Genomic DNA, 15,900 nt, shown 5'->3' on the forward strand with positions numbered 1-15,900 from the left:
CATCTCATTCAGATTTATGTTCAACTCAGATACCTAGAAACTAAACTGCAAAAGTTCAGCAGCACTGTGGCGTTCCAGCAGGAGGACACAGAGTGACGAGAACAGGACAACATCCAAGACACTGAAATGGAACCCAGATGGCCCCGAACGACCTGAATTTTTACTGTGCTACAGACAAAGCATTTTGCTTATTAAAAAAAGCCAAAACCCAAGCAAACACAACACGCAAACACCGCTGACCCTCAATGAACAAAGCTATTAAGTGAGGCTCAATGAAAACACTAGGACAGATAACCCAGACCTCCCCAGCTTCCCAATTGGCTGTCATGAGATAAGGGCTGTGGGGAGCTTTTCAGCTTGTCAAAAGCTTCTAGAGCCTTGCAACTATTACATCCATTTCAGTATCATCTTGCAATGCCTAATTTTGAATTAAAGAGTGGCTTAAGCATTTTATGATTAAAAATACTGGACTATGAGACAGACAAAAAAACACTCACTCAGGCAACTACAAGAGCTGAAACAACTATACATATATACATAGTTATTCTATTACAGTACATTCTAATATTTCACAAAATCCACAAAAGCATTAAGGCAAAAAACACTACGCAGCAAAAGCATTCCCACACGTGTTTTTATGTAAACACATTTTCTTATTTTTCCCATAGTATTTATAACTCTTAGCATTTCAAGGTGAAAACTTATTAATTGACAGACATTGGCAAGAATTTTCCCCGAACTTTGTTATTCAGAACATGAAAGAAGCCTTGCCACAAACAACACTGAAATCAAAGGCAGCAGCTCCATCTGCATTCCCCTCTGTTTCTTGCATTACACACAGAAGAGAGCGGTACTTAATGAATCAGTGAAATAGATTAAAGCTTTCCGGTGGTTTGGGTTTGGGTTTTTTTTTGGTTATTTTTCAGGAGCAATGGAGGTAACTCCTATTTCTAACAGCTGCAATACACTGTAATTGCAAGATCTGACAGGTCAATTACAGATTGCTTGACCTTAACAGCTGCTTTACAGGCCTGACTCCCATTGAAACCAACTGAGTCAGAAAATGACGAGCACCTCCCACAACATATTTTTTAATGCCTAATTGCTAAGAAACCATGGGAGGTAGATATATGAGAAAAAAACAACCCAACTTTGCTGGCATTGTGAATTTAAATTATCATTTCACAGGAAAGTAAAGGCATTGCTCATAAGGAGAAAGAAATCCAGTACACTGAGTGGGTAAAGTGAGGTCCTTGCGCATATGGAGATCCTTCCTACTCTGTTTTTCTCTCTCAAAATGTGGTACTGATAAGATAGGAAGGATAATTTGTCATGTGAATGCTCAAAAAAAAAAAAAAGGCAAACAAAACAAGATTGGGAAAAACATAAACAGAGCTCTCCTCTCTTCTTTTTTCAGCAGCATGGATCTACCCCAAAGTGGTCTTTCCCTGCGTGAATCAGGCCATCAGTGTGAAATTAAGAAAAAATAAAATTTTCCTTTAAAGGTTTAAGTTCATTAAAGGTTTTCTGAACTTTTCAGCACTCCTTGAGAAGTGTTCTCACCCATTACGCATTTTCTTTCAACCTTTGCTCCTCTATGGTATAATTCAGTTATAGCACACAGACACAGGTCCTTAACTTAGTGGAAGGCAAACCTCAGGTAGACCAGTACAATTCAGTAAATAAAATCACTCCTCCAGAACTCTATTTCAGAGAGGCACATACTAAATTTTGACCAGCTACACAGGGAGCTATAAAACACACACACAGATCTCACTTGTGAGAACATTAATGAGCATGATTGTCTCCAGGAATTTCATCTGACAACCCCACTAGCTGAAAAGTAAAAACGTCAGCAGGTGGGTGTCTTGTAGCAATACATCCCAAAATTCATCAGTTACCTGCTGAATTCACAGTGCAATATGAATGGCTTAAAAAAAATTAATGAATTTTTAAGAACTCCAGTTCTACTTTACATCCAAGCTGTATTAATGCAAACTCTCTACTGTCATTCTCTTTTGCAGTTAGTTCTTTGTAAAAAAGAGCAAAAGTCTTCCCTTTCCTATCCTATATTTGCTATTCAATAAACAGGTATCATCAGTGTAATGTTTGTCCAGGAAATGCCTTCAACACCAAAGAAGTTTCTACTACTGCACTCAGAAATAATTTCTATAGTCTCAATCAGTTAAACAGTTAAGGGTGAATGCACATCCCTCTATATGGGTCACATCTTGTGCACACACATGCACAGAAAGAGAAGTGTCATTAAAGCAGCTTCAAGGAAATTAATTTGAGGTCATCATTTTTTTTTAAGATCTTGATTTGCAGGGAGATAAAAGAACAGCAAAAGCCACCAGATGGATTCAAAAGGGCAAAGGGAAATAAGTGTCTTTGAGCCATATCCTGCCTTGTCCAATTACAGAATTGTGCAGGCAAGTCTAATTTCAGGCATAGGGCAATGTTCCTATATCCATGCTTAATTCATTCACCAGGCATTTGTTTATCAAAGAGTCAAGCTCTGAATTACAAGCACCGTGAGTAGGTTTGTGGGTACGCACAGCACATACTCAGCAGGGTGTGGGTGTGTAAACGAGGCTTTTAATTGCTCAGAGAGGTCAGGGCAGAGAAGCCAAGCAGGAGTGCCAGCTCAGGTTGTCTTCCTGGATAAGGTGACAAAATAGTGAGGACTGAACGGTGAGGAAGCTGCTCCCATCCCTGCAGAGCCACCTCTGCCTGCTCTGTACAACGAAGGCTTTAGATACAACATTGGTCACTCTTTTGGGAAACCGAACAGTGCAAGTGGAAATGCACACATGGGATGGAAATCTCTCACCTCCATTCGTCACCACCCCGCGAGACAAGCTCCTCTCTGTGAAAACGAGAAGCAGCCTCCACACCCCCTCAGAAGTTCTCCCAGCTCTGGGAAGGATCAGAAGTGTTATGCCAACAAATAATCCCTTCTTCAGCAGCCTGAGACCTGAACAGATCACACAAACCAGCAATGATCTGGCTGGGGTTTCCAGAGGAGGAGGCTGGAAAAGCCAATGTTCACACCTCACCCATTTGTGTCTACAAAGAAGTTTGCAAAACAGTCAGCCCATGGTATTTTCATTGGTAAATGCAGCGCTTAGGGCAGCTGGATGGAAGAAGCGGATTAAAAAAATATATACTGAGAAAGCAAAACCACTCATGGGGCAGCACCACGATTTACTCATTTTTATGATTTCAATTGTGAAGTTTTAACTTGGTAGAAAGAATGATAGCTACCTAGACAGGATTTAAAAGTAAAACTGGGAAGTTGGCCCAACTCATCAGAAAAGCAAGGGTTCATAAAATCTGTTTAATACTCAAAAAACATTGCCAATCCACATCTCAAAGCTGCATGATAAAAGAAATGGAGAGCCACACAACTAAATATTTATACTCTTAAATACAACACACCTCTTAGTGCATCTTTTCAGACATTCACAGAGTTTTCTGAAACTGTCAAGCACTGCTTTCAGCTTGCCTGAAATCTCTCAGCAGAGTTAAGGCTTCTGGGAACACTCAGCCTGTTGTCGTAAAGGGAATGATAAAAGGGAATAAAGGGAATTACAAAATGGGAGAAAGTTTGTATGCACAGCTGGTCCGTTCTCCATCCATATCTCTTGCTACTCACTAAAAATAACATATAAATAGAAGAATAACACATTTTTCTTTTCTATAAAAATACTTCTGTAAAGTTTTCATGCTTTTGCTCAGAAGGTTTATTCAAAACCTGGCAGAGCATTTATTAACCAGCACGCTTCTGAGTTGACAATTGTTCAGGATTATCTCCCCCTCAGTTCTTTCCACTTCTCCCAATTCCTTTGTTTAATACTTCAAGTCAAGTTGAAAAGGAAGAAGTGTGGAAGTGATTAGACAAAAAGAAATGCTACTGAGGAGGTCCTACAAAGATAAGCCTTATCAAACGTCACAGCAGCTCCAAACAAGACAAGAGTTGTACAGATCACTTTCATTTCCTAGCGAAGTACATTTATTTATGTGACCAAGCCCAAGCATTACACAAGAGTACTGGGAAAGAAAGTGAAGCCCCTTTGGGCAATAGGGATGACGGATACGTATTAAGCAAGCAGAATGGTAATGCCCAGCTTGGAAAGCATCCAGAGAGAAATCTTCATCTTACCCTGGCCACAGTGGGGCAGGGAAGTGGGAACAAGAAGTGGGAGGTGACAGCAGGCAGGGCTGTGGGAATGCTCTGCAATGCTCTGCTCTTGCAAGGGCATCCATCGCTCCTGGCCTCAGGCAGAGGAGTCGGGGATGGATCCCTGGCAGAGCCTGGTGCAGGCAGGCTCTGGATACTTGGGGTTTCAGAAGACAAGGAAGCAGAACATGCTGCAGCTCGCAGGCAGGAGACAGCGAGCACAACCCAAACAACTTCCACTGTCTCTCCATGTCACATGTTCAGCGACATTTCCTACCCAAGCTCCCACAACACAGGCGTGTGAGCACCACCACCTCCTTCCCCGCACAGAACCCCCATTCTTTGAGCCTGTCTGGGCTCATAAAAACAAACCTTTTTCTCTTCTCAGTCTTAATCCTGACTTCCAGGGAAACAGAATGTTTTTTACATCTGTTTAATTTCAGATCAGAACTTCACTGCACCTCATGACAGGTCACATTCACATTTCACTCCTCTGCCATCTGCTTTGGAATTCCCAGTATCATAGGAGTCCATACCCTCATGCTTATAATTTTGCAGTCCTATATTACAACTGAAGTGTCACCGTGAAATGTAATTTAAACAAAACACATTAAATCCAGAGTAAGATCTAAAGCCTTGTAGCTCCTGTAGTTCCACTATTAAACCCCAATATAGCAATTTTTTGGCTCAAATAGATCCTTTAAAAGAGCACTCCAATGCCTGAATAACCATTTTCGTACTCTTAAAAGGGATCCTGTTCTAAGCTTGACCATCCCACCGTCTCACAGCTCCAGGATAACAATCCTGCAGGACATGCAATACAGTCACAGCACATTCTGCAATATTCCTGTCACCCAACACCAGCCGGGTCAGAGATCACAACACTTTATAAACCACTGAGACACCAGGTAATGAATATTAAAGCCTGGTTCACACGACGATTCATTTCCGCTGCCCTCCTGGCCTTTATGGGAAAACACCACTGTTTACCATGTTTATTGATCTCCTGCTATCCGCTGTCCATCAGTCCTCTTCCTTTTTAGAACCCCAGCTGCCCTAGGTATTGATTTAGACTTTACATAGCAGAGTAACACACCTTACTGTCAGGGGAGGAGAGAGTTAAAACAAGTAGGAAAGACAACAAACAGAGGAGTAGGAGTTTTGAGGAGCCAGAAAGGCAAGATCAGAGAATAAAACTTTTTTTATCATTGTATTCCCATGTCTCTCCAAAGACAGTAACAATTGGCTTCAACAGAGACAACAGTACCCAGAGAATAAATATGACTGGTAAATAACACAACAGCTTGGAACTCCTCTACCCCCAGAGGGTGAAACAGAAAGAAAAAACACAAGCAAAACTTACAGGGATTACTGCACACTGCCGACAGCTCAGCCACTCTAACTTACTCTACCATCAAAACTTGCTCCTCCTGCTTCCTTTCTCTCAGCATTTCCAACAGAAGCAAGACTGGCCTTGGTTAACACAGGAAGTCTTCAAGCAATGCCTCTCAGATACTTTCATTGAGCAATTTCAACTTAAGACACTTGGTTTTTATTTTTCAGAGATAATGGTCATCAAGGAGTCCATTAAAGGGAATTATGAAAGAGGCAGATTCTGCATTACCAAACTGGTCTGACTGGGAGTCCTGCACTACGTTGCTTGTACTGTTACTGAGCTGACCAAAGAGACGTGATTTTGCTCTATACAGACTCAAACTCATGAAACCAAGTTAGCAGTCAGCAGCCTCCAGTGCGAAACTCCAATAAGGAAATGTGTGAAAGAATGTAAAAATCACCTTCAAAGATTTAAAATTCCATTTTTCAAGTACACAAATACTTCAGGACCTGTGGTACACAAAGCTTGGCCCAAATCCAAGCAAATCAATTAACTTACAGCTCTTCTGAAGAGGACACTGCCTCAGTGCTATCTCCGCAGCAGGTCAAACCTCATCCCTCACAATGCCGGGGCCGAGGCTGCTGGGTGAGGTTAAACCCTCCCAGCCAATGCACAACCTTCAGGTCTTGTTCTAGGAAGCTGGAAATGGGATTTTCATCAATTATTTCCACCTTCAGACTTCTGTGCTTGCCATGTTAACAGAAGCTTTATAGAAGCCAACCTCCAAGAAGAGATAATTCACAATTCTGTCAAGAACAGCTGATCATACATTTTTATGACACAATAACTGGGGTTTTTGTCCAGAAAAGATGATTAATTCAACCACTTGCAGTACAACACCCCTCCCAACCAAACTGTGGATCTGAACCATTAAGCACAATCCTCTACAATGAGGAGTAGTACACTTTTTTCAGTATCAACAGATGACATTGTATTGTTCTCTCAGTAGCTCGATGTTCTACTCTCCTCCGCCTTGAAAGCACAACACATCCTTTCACGTGTCCACTTTGCATTACTTAAAAATGTTCATGCCCTTCATCAGGCACATGTGGCACCCTTGTGCCCTTCCAGAGTTGGTTTCTGCTCTGAATACATCTCTTCTAATACAAAGTACACACTCATGACAGCTCACAACGTTAACTCTTGTCTTTATTTCTCTAATCTCTAAGCCTACATTATGCTCTCATTTTCCAGTATACATTGTAATCTGATTGTTTCATTTAGGGCAGTAAGGGTTTCTAGAACACAAGACCTTTATTCATGGATAAATGTTTTAGAGCACACTGAATTAGCATTACTACTGTGGACACCTGATACCACCATTTCTAGCTTACCAAAGAAAAAGAATAAAAATCCAGAGATTTCAGGGACTTTTCCAAGCTCCAAGACTGTGTTTAAAACTAGAATTCACTTACCCTGCCTTCCATTCTTTTGTAGGTTTACAGTTTATCCTAATACACAGCCTTTATTTTTCTTCAACCCAGGCAGGTGTCAGTCACACTCTGCACACTGAGCGCCACAATTTATTCATCTCCCAGGCAAAACTGGCTAAAGCTCAGTCCTCCAGAGCAGGACAGGGGAACATGTCCCTACCCATGCCCACTGCCACACCCGTGACTGGTCACCTTCACCCACACAAGGTAACTCTGGTGGCCTTCCAGGTGCGCTACAAGAGAAACCTTCTGATTTCATCATATGGAACTGGTTGAGTTGGCACAGAAGGTAGGGGTAGAGCAGCACAATCCCCAAATCAATCAACTAAAAAGCTGTTTGAGTGCAACAATGCATCCTCAGTCCTCTAGCTGCAAGACTTCAAATGTTATTTCGGTTATATCAGCCATTTATTTGCTAAGTAAGTTTCTGCATCTCCCATTACTTTGTTTACACACCTACCACAACAGAGAAATTACTGGCGCTACGCTTTACGTCCACGCTTCCTGCTCCACATTCTTTACTCTGAAAAGCAGCTGGTTTAGAAGTTCTTTAGTTAGAAACAACCAAGCATTTGGTATTAAAAGCTGGAAGTCCTAAGACTATGCAATTAATACTCATTGTTGGGCCACGTCCTTCAAGTTTTAACTTTGGATTTTATTCAATTTTTTTTTTTTTTCTGAAATAGGTAATTTCACTAAGTTCTTTGCATGGACCAGAAGTGCTGTCCACAAGAGAAGCGTTTATCTTGCCAGTACAACTCCCAGGCCATACCATAGCCCAGCAAACTCCAAGACATCTTTGAGTACAGAATCAACTCCTTGGTCTTTTATTCAAGGGAGAAAACAACCTGCGCTGCTTTAGAAACACTAGCTCAAGCCTCAGCACCTACCTGGAGCATAATTAATATGCCACCCACAACACAGCACCTTGTTGGATCAGCTTTGAAGTTAGACAGAACACTAACCTCCCATAAATCATAAAACAGCACGATGTCAGAGTCTTTAAAAGTCAATTTTAACATCCCAAATCACTAGTTTACCCTTTTACGCTTAAGGCAAAGTGCTTTTACCTCTCATGTAGCACATTTTCAGTTCCAAGAAAATCAAAACGGGGTACTCACTCTGCCTGAATTTTATTCAATTTAGTAGTATTGAGTTATTTTCGCACTAAAAAGACAACATCTTCTTCTAAAAATATATACCCCTGAAATTGTGAGCATGTCTCATTTTTCCTGAGTTAAACAGGCAGTATCATCTTGAAAGAGGAGTATGACAAAGCATCTTAACAGAAGATAATCTTACAGCACTGAAGACTTAGGCTAATTTATCTTATGGTTATAGTACTTAAGTGGCATACAAAAGTTTAAATTAACCTCCACTGTGTACTTCATTTCCCAAAACTACAGTCAGGAGTTCCTCCAGACATTTGCTGACAGATAAAAATCACCAAGAAGTTGAGCACAAACATTTAGCAGGAACTTTAGCACACGCTGACGAGACACGGCACGCGGGTTCAGCCCCTGAACAGCGATGAAGATAACACAGATGACGCTGAAAATTAAGAGAAGCAGAAACCAAGGAGCCGACAGCTAGGGCAAGAGAGAGGAAACACTTTTACTAGACAGGAAACCTCTCGCCTTTGGTGTTAAAAGCCAACCGAAAAATTCTCCCCTGGCTCCAGCAGGAGCGACCGCTGCCGCCTCCTCTGTCGCTTGTTTTTAAGGTGTCGCTCGTACTCCGGCAGCTCCTGCCCAGCTGCACCCCGGCACGGCAAACGCCGCTCCCGCGCCGAGGGGAAGCGGCTCCATCCCGCCCAGCCCAGCCCCGCACCGGCCGGGCCCGGCCCCGCTCCCCGCCGACTCCCGGCTCGCCCCCGGCCGCCATCCGCCCCGCCCGGCCCCGGGAGCCGCCCGCGGCCCGGCCCGACCGCCGCCCTCGGCCCCCGCGCTCCTCCCTGCCCGCAGCCCGCGGGGACCGGCGGGCGCTGCCGGCGCGGGGCCGCCCTCACGGCACCGCCCGGCCCCCTCACCTCAGCCGCGGCTCCGGGCACTGCCCGGCTCCCTCAGCTCTCGGCACTGCCCCGGCCCCTCACCTCAGCCGCGGCTCTCGACGCTGCCCCGACCCCTCACCTCAGCCGCGGCTCATGGCACTGGCCCGCTCCTGCCCGCGCCGGGCGGCGGCAGCGGCGGGGAGGCGGCGGCGCCGCCAATCCGGGCCCCGCGGGGGGACGGGCCTGCCCGAGCCGCCGCAGCGCCGGCCCGAGGGGCGGGACGGGGCGGGACGGAGCGGGGCGGGCGGGGACGGGGACGGGGACGAGGAAAGGGACGGGGACGAGGAAAGGGACGGGGACTGAGGGACCCTGGGCAGCAGGAGCGGCGCTGTCCCTCGGGCGCAGCCGGTGTTCCAGCGGCCGGTGGTGCTGACGCTCGGAACGGCCCCCGGGGCGAGGAGCCGCTCGGGCCCGCGGCCGGCGCGGGTGCGGAGCTCCGGCCGCTCCCGTTTCCAGCCGCTGCCGGGCGTGTCGAGCCTCCCGAGCCCCGTGCGGGACGCCCCGATAATCCGGCGGTTCCAGGAGGGCGGCTCTCGGTGCGGGTTTGTGTCACCGGCTCAGCGCGGGGTTCGCCGCTGGCACCGCTGAGGGAGCGGCTGCGGCAGGAAGCGTGTGCGCGGCCAGGCACAGAGAAGCTGGTTGGTATCTGAACGTTTCGGAAATGGCCAGAAATTATCGGCTCTCTAACCGAGCAGGCACTTCTCCCAGGAAACGTGCCCTGGCAGAGGTCATTGTATTTACCCTTCATATTTCCCAATTTGCAGTGCACAGAGAGACAAAAAAAAATTTCTCTATGTCAGAAGGTTGTTTTCTCAATAATGGTCTTATGCAATAAATTATAGTCTTTCTACTGCTTTTACCCTTTACTTAATTGCTCTTGCTTCTGAAGACATTTAATGATGACATTACAGCATTACACCAGGTCAGACTGATGCTGGCCTTGACTGACCGGGTTTCTTTAGTCAACCCTTGGGTTAATTTGTCTGTGCCAATTATCTTCTCTTTAATAATTTCAGTTTGAATTAAAACATAAAGAATTCTGCAAGATCTTTCGGTCTCTTTATTTCATCCCACCCTTTAAACTTACTCTTTATGAGGTGATGTGACAAAATTTATTTACTAACCAACATTTAGTGGGATATGTGAGCAGAATTCGAATTGCTCCAAGCTAGCCAATGCGAAGAGTTAAGTATAAATTATTAATTTTCGAACACTTTCCTGTGTTACCTGCAGCTATAGCTGTGCTGAGCTCTGGGGTGCTGTTGCACCAGGCATTACACATGTGGAATGTACCAGGGGTTGCAGTCTAGGTGCAGGTAGCACTCAGAACTGCTTCTCTCATTAAATGGCGGTGGCAGTTCGGTGCTTGTGGAAGTGAATTATTCACAGGCATCCTTGAGTTCTGTTTTTAAAAGCAGGATTCCTGCATGTAATGGAAAACCAGAGTTACTGAGAGAAGCCAGCACCTGCCAAAATCTGTTTCAGTGAGGAATGGCCTGAGCTCGTGAAATGGATGGTCAGAGCCTTCAAGCTGTTGGATGTCCAAGCACTAAACTCAGCAGTCTTAAGGCTTGCGGCTGAAGGAACTGAAGGAACCCAGCAAAAGACTGCATTGTGTGAGCATCACTGCAGCACCTCAATTCAATCTTAATTTTTTTAATGAAAAAGACAACATCCTATTTGAAATACAGGTACAAATGTATTAATCTAGGACACATTTCTATTCATGGCTGTCCTTGTATATAGGAAGACCTTCGAATCCTTTTACAAAGCCAATGTTAATGTTTCCAGAGTCTGGAGATAAGATGGTGGTTGTTTCCTTAACGACAGGTTTTCCCTGCAGGAACAGAGCCTATGGCTGAAACTGTGGCTGACAGGTTGGTTTTGGCTGTGTTAAACTACAATCAACTCACTGGAGTCTCTGAAGCTTTTTCTGCCCTCTAAAACTCCTGACCTCAAGATAAATATTTGTGCACCTGGAGTTAGGTCCTCAGCAGAGGCTTCTTCCATAGCATGGAACGTGCTAAGCAAAGGCTGGCTTCACAGAAATCCTGGGCTTCACAGAAATCCTCTTCTAAAGGCAAATCCCAGGAAGAGGGGGGAAAAGGAGAAATCTCAGAATATTTGAATCAGTCAGTGCTGTAAGAGTAAATCCTTTTGTTGGATTATTTATCTTCCACCTATCCTACAAAAAGACAAGAGAATAAAGTAATGCTTATTTATTTCTAACATTTCAGTATCCCATGTATAAATATACAGTCATTTTGAGAAACAGCAGCCTGCAGGCTCTAAACAGGTATCTACAGTCAAGAGCTGCTTTTGAAAAGAATTACTTTAATCTGTTGGAATATGTGAGGGGGACATTTAAATACCTTTAAAGGCAGTGCTTGAGCAGGCTGTAAAAGAATAGGTAATATTTTTCCCCCAGAGCTACTGTGAGGCTCAGTTCATTTCTCTATAATGCCCCCATCAGAATTTCACAGCTCAGGGCCGTTTAGAGCCTCTACTTTCATGAGAAAAGAACATTACATGAGCTTTGGGGTTCCACACGGTTTTCAGAAATCCCGTTGCAGTCAGATCCTGGGGAAGACCCGAGAGCTGCAGGACAGCCCTGCTTGCAATTTTATGCTGAGAAGCTTTAAGAGGAATGAGGCAGCAGCTGAGCCTGAATGTGTGAATCTTGGCAAACACGGGTCTGTGTGTGTGAGACAGCTTTACTGCCCGTTTGTTTGGTTGTTACCAGTGCAACATTAAATGGAAATAACATAAAATGGAAAGAGGCTTAGCATGAAAAAAGCCAAACAAGGCTCCAGCCCACCCAGTGTGTACAGAGCCCAACAAGGACTGGCAGCACTGGGGCTTCCCAGTGCTTCAGCTGCCTCTGATTGTGGGTATGGAGGGGAGTATGAGCTTCCTGAAAGCCACATTCCTTCCACAGCACTTGTGGGCCTGTCTTCTGCTTGTCAAACACCCCAGTGAGAGTGTTCCCATCCTGTCCTTCACCCCATCACTTTTCCCTACACTCCTCCCAGCCCCTGGGTCTGGCTCCTTGCTGGCACAAAGGGGCACAGCCTGGTCTTACCCTCCCCAGCCAGCTCCCCAAGCCTGGCTCCAACTCTGCTTCTCTGTTTCTAAAATCCCCCTGGGAACTGCTGAAATTCTGAGCTCTTGTTGCCTCCTGTACTAAAGCACATTATTCTGGGGTTTGGGGTTTTCTTATTGCTGCTTCATTTTTAAGGCCGAGCTGAGGAGAGATCACAGAATCACAGAATCATTAAGGTTGGAAAACACATCCAAGATTATTGAGTCCAATCTTTGACTGATCATCACCTTGTCAGCTAGGTCAGAGCATTCATAACTCCTCAATTACAAAAGCAGGTCTCAAATCCAGCTGTGAAACAAAATATCCAAAAGAATGGTGGAGAGAAACAACATTAAAAAATTACAGGAATTTAGTCCTCATTTGCCCTTGTGATCTTCCTATTTCCCTCTCTCTCTCTCTCTCTTTCTCTCTGTCTCTCTCTCTTTTTTTTTTTAAGACTGATTTAAGGCTTCTAGACTGCCAAGTATCTGTGGAGAAACAGCTCTATGCAACTGCTCACATCAAGTCCTTGCACTGAGAGAAGACACATTTCCAGAGCCAGAGGAGTTCCAACTTGCACCCATCTCCAGCACAGCCTCTGGTGGCTGCCAGGAGCTCAGGTGGATTCCCAGGACAGGCTAAAACAAGGCCAGCAAGGTGTGCAGAGGCAGAGCCTGTGGAGGGGTGCTGGTGCTGCCAAGGTGACACCCACAGGCAGAGCGGTTCCCAGGGAAGGTGCTTTGCAAGGCAGCCTGGGTCAGGCAGTTTCAGTGCTGGGAATTTGCACTGGCTTCTCTCAGACTTGCAAAACATTCTGGATGGTTCTCAGGTGGGTTTGTCTCTCCCTGACACTGAATCCAGGCTGGGGAAATGGCCAGAGCACACCTGCAGCGATGCCACCAGGGGAAGGGGCAAGTCCCTGGGCCACCCAGAATAGCCACGTGCCTGCTGCCAAAGTCACAGCAAGGTTGTACGAGCTGCTATCTGTATTTCAGTGTACCTGGCAAATGTACAAAACTCTAAAAGCCTGAAATCTGATCTACACATGGTGCAGAAGTCAATACTCCTCCCTCCACAGAGACCTTGGTGAGGTAGGATATTGTGGCTGAGTGCTGGAGCGCTCCAAAGTGCAACTGTGGCAAAATCCAAAGCTGGGGGAAGTTTGGGGGACACAGCAGCACTAAGGCTGCAGTTTGTCTGTGCAGGTATTGCACCACAAGGCCTTGACAATAATGTCAGATGCTACAGACAATTTTCCCGTAATCAGGAAAAGCAAAGCACAAAATAAACAGTGCGCCGTGACCTTTCAGCTGCCAAATCATTCACCTATTTTAAATCTACAAGTAAATTTAGTTCTGACATTACAGAACAGCTGAAGATACATGTTTAAATCAGGCACATACACTGCAATTTTTCCACATGCACAGGAGCATTAACACAGGCAGAGCACCCTCCTGCTCCTGCCTGGACTGATGCTATGGTTCTACACTGATGGCTGTAATTTAAATGGTTAGTTAAGGGAAAAGAGCATTGGCTATAGACTAGAGATGAACAGCAGCCTTTAGATCCACAAGTCCAGACCAGCTGTCAGCTGGTCCGTAATGTTTTCTTGGGGACTAAAGAACATATGGTCAGCCGTCTCTGGTGATTTTATTGCTCCTTGTCTTCACAGAGAAAGTCAGAAAAATTAATCTGAATTAATAACACCTGTGACTTGAAAGTTACCCCACTGAGTTTTGTTACCCAGAGTTAAAGTGGCCTTAATTTGATTTAGCTTTCTTCATTTTCCAAGTAAAGTACACTAAATCAGATTAATGCCACTTAATTCTGAATATGAATATCTGCAGAGGCTTTAATAGAATTTAACTAATCTACTTTGAAATATAATTCAGCTCAGGTTTCCTGAGTGTCCCCTTCAAGGAAAGACTCCAATCAATAGCCTTAATGGGAATTGTTCCTCGATTGTGCTGGCATGAGATCAAAACATCACTATCATAAAAATAGCCACATCTTGCTTAGATGTCTTTGTTCTGGGAGCATTAACACCAGACCCAGAGCTGAATGTATACCTGCTGAAATGGCATCAGACATGGCAGCATGAAGTGAACTCTTAGTTAAAATAGAGGGGAAAAGGACTGACTTTAGTTTCTCCAGCTGAGATGGAGAACATGCATAGGTGTCAGGGTCATTTCCACGTTCTGAAGGTGTAAAAAATATGCATTGTTTTCATAAGGCTGATATAATTTAGGCTGTTGTACAATTCTAGACAGTGTAATTTCAAGCCTGAATGTTGCCAGAACCTTTATTCACATGAACTTCGTGGAGGTGTGAGGAACTGCTGTCTCTATGACAGTAACTTGTAACCTTCCACTTGTGGCCCAAATCTGCACATCTTCTTTTTCAGCTGAGCTTTGCTGGGGAGGCTGGGCTTAAACAATGGGAACATGAAGGTGCAGTCACGCCAGAACAAACAAGAGCCCAGCTTTGAAGGCAAACACAGGGTTGGAGTTTTCCCAGGTAAAGAACTGCCTCTGACAGAGCACTCAGTGCCTGTCCAGTCACACAAAATGACCATAGCCAAGATTCAATCCTTCCCTGATCTCCCTACAGCCACACACCAATGGCAGCTCCATCCTGGCCCATTTCTCCAACAGATCCTGACCCAGCCTCCAAAGCCAAAAGTTCTCAGTGCCTCCACAACTGGATTCTTGTTCTGGGTGTCACATTCTCCTTTAGCACTTTAGGAGGAAGATCTCAGCACAGAGATATGTTAAATAACATCTCACTGTGTTAATCATTCAGGTGCCTAAACAAGGAACCTGTGCTCCTTAGGATACCTGTTATAGGCAATGAAAAGGGACAGGTTCCAAACAGGATTCTCAGTGGCAGCACTGGAGAGCAGACATGCCAGGTAAGTGTCTCATGAGGCACTGAGGATATTCTGCTCGCCTTCCCTGTGTAATTTTCATGACCTGATACATAATCCAGTCTCCAAACCTGCCCTGGTGCCCTGACCCTTCTGTCCAGCTCCCACAGCCACCTCCTATTGCCACTTTCTGCAAAAAAGCATCACATTGAGCAGAGCAGCATCTGTCTCCATGTGACCTTGGGGTTTTCTCGAAGTGCCATTAAAACTTTCGATTAAATTTTGCTCAGTAATCTATCCAGCAAGAATTCCTGCGTCAAAATTCCAAGTGCTGATGGATAATGTAATATGTTATCTGCATAAATCCAATGAGATATACTAAGGAATCTGATATGTACATGCAGAGTCTGTGCTGGAATAAAAAGTAAACTAAACACTTCTAAGCTTTTAGAACATCAAATCCAGGTTCCAGACAATATTAAAACCTTCCAGATTTGAGTGAGACTCACCAGTCAGTGCTGTCTTCCACTGCATTTAGACAGAGAATTAATCTTGATATTCAAAGCTTTCCAAAACCTGCATGTTTTAAAAATAGCAAAATTTATTTCTCTTAAAGTATAGGTTTGTTACAGCTATTTAGGAACCTCTTACTGAAGTCAGATGGATCTTGAACCTCCCCTGGGGATGGTTTAGATGTCAGTGTTCAACCATTAACAGATTGGAAACTGTCCAGGGCAATATTGCAAGAAAACACACCACTGTCCAGGCTTTCTTCCGGTTTCTTCCTGTGTTAAACAAGACTCTCTGAGCAGTTCTCTACAAATAAATCCAAGGTTAAATATGATAAATAGGGCAAGGAATGCAGAGCAATTCAAATGGGTATCAGCAAT

The 15,900-nt window shown here is 44.7% G+C and overlaps 1 protein-coding gene across 3 annotated transcripts in view; it reads right to left on the minus strand.

Moving 5' to 3' along the window:
- The window catches only part of TEX2 (testis expressed 2), a 46,011-nt gene extending 36,799 nt beyond the window's left edge, over positions 1 to 9,212 (minus strand). Inside the window, exon 1 of one of the 3 annotated variants that reach the window (XM_040081601.2) lies at positions 9,142 to 9,212. The gene's annotated coding sequence lies outside the window, so the exon portion shown is untranslated. Of the gene's footprint in view, positions 1 to 9,041 lie in introns of all 3 variants that reach the window. The other 2 variants (XM_040081599.1, XM_040081600.2) reach the window with 2 other exon arrangements.
- Positions 9,213 to 15,900: the final 6,688 nt, after the last annotated feature.

This window comes from Hirundo rustica, chromosome 18 (genome assembly GCF_015227805.2).
Source record: "Hirundo rustica isolate bHirRus1 chromosome 18, bHirRus1.pri.v3, whole genome shotgun sequence".
Lineage (NCBI taxonomy): Eukaryota > Metazoa > Chordata > Aves > Passeriformes > Hirundinidae > Hirundo > Hirundo rustica.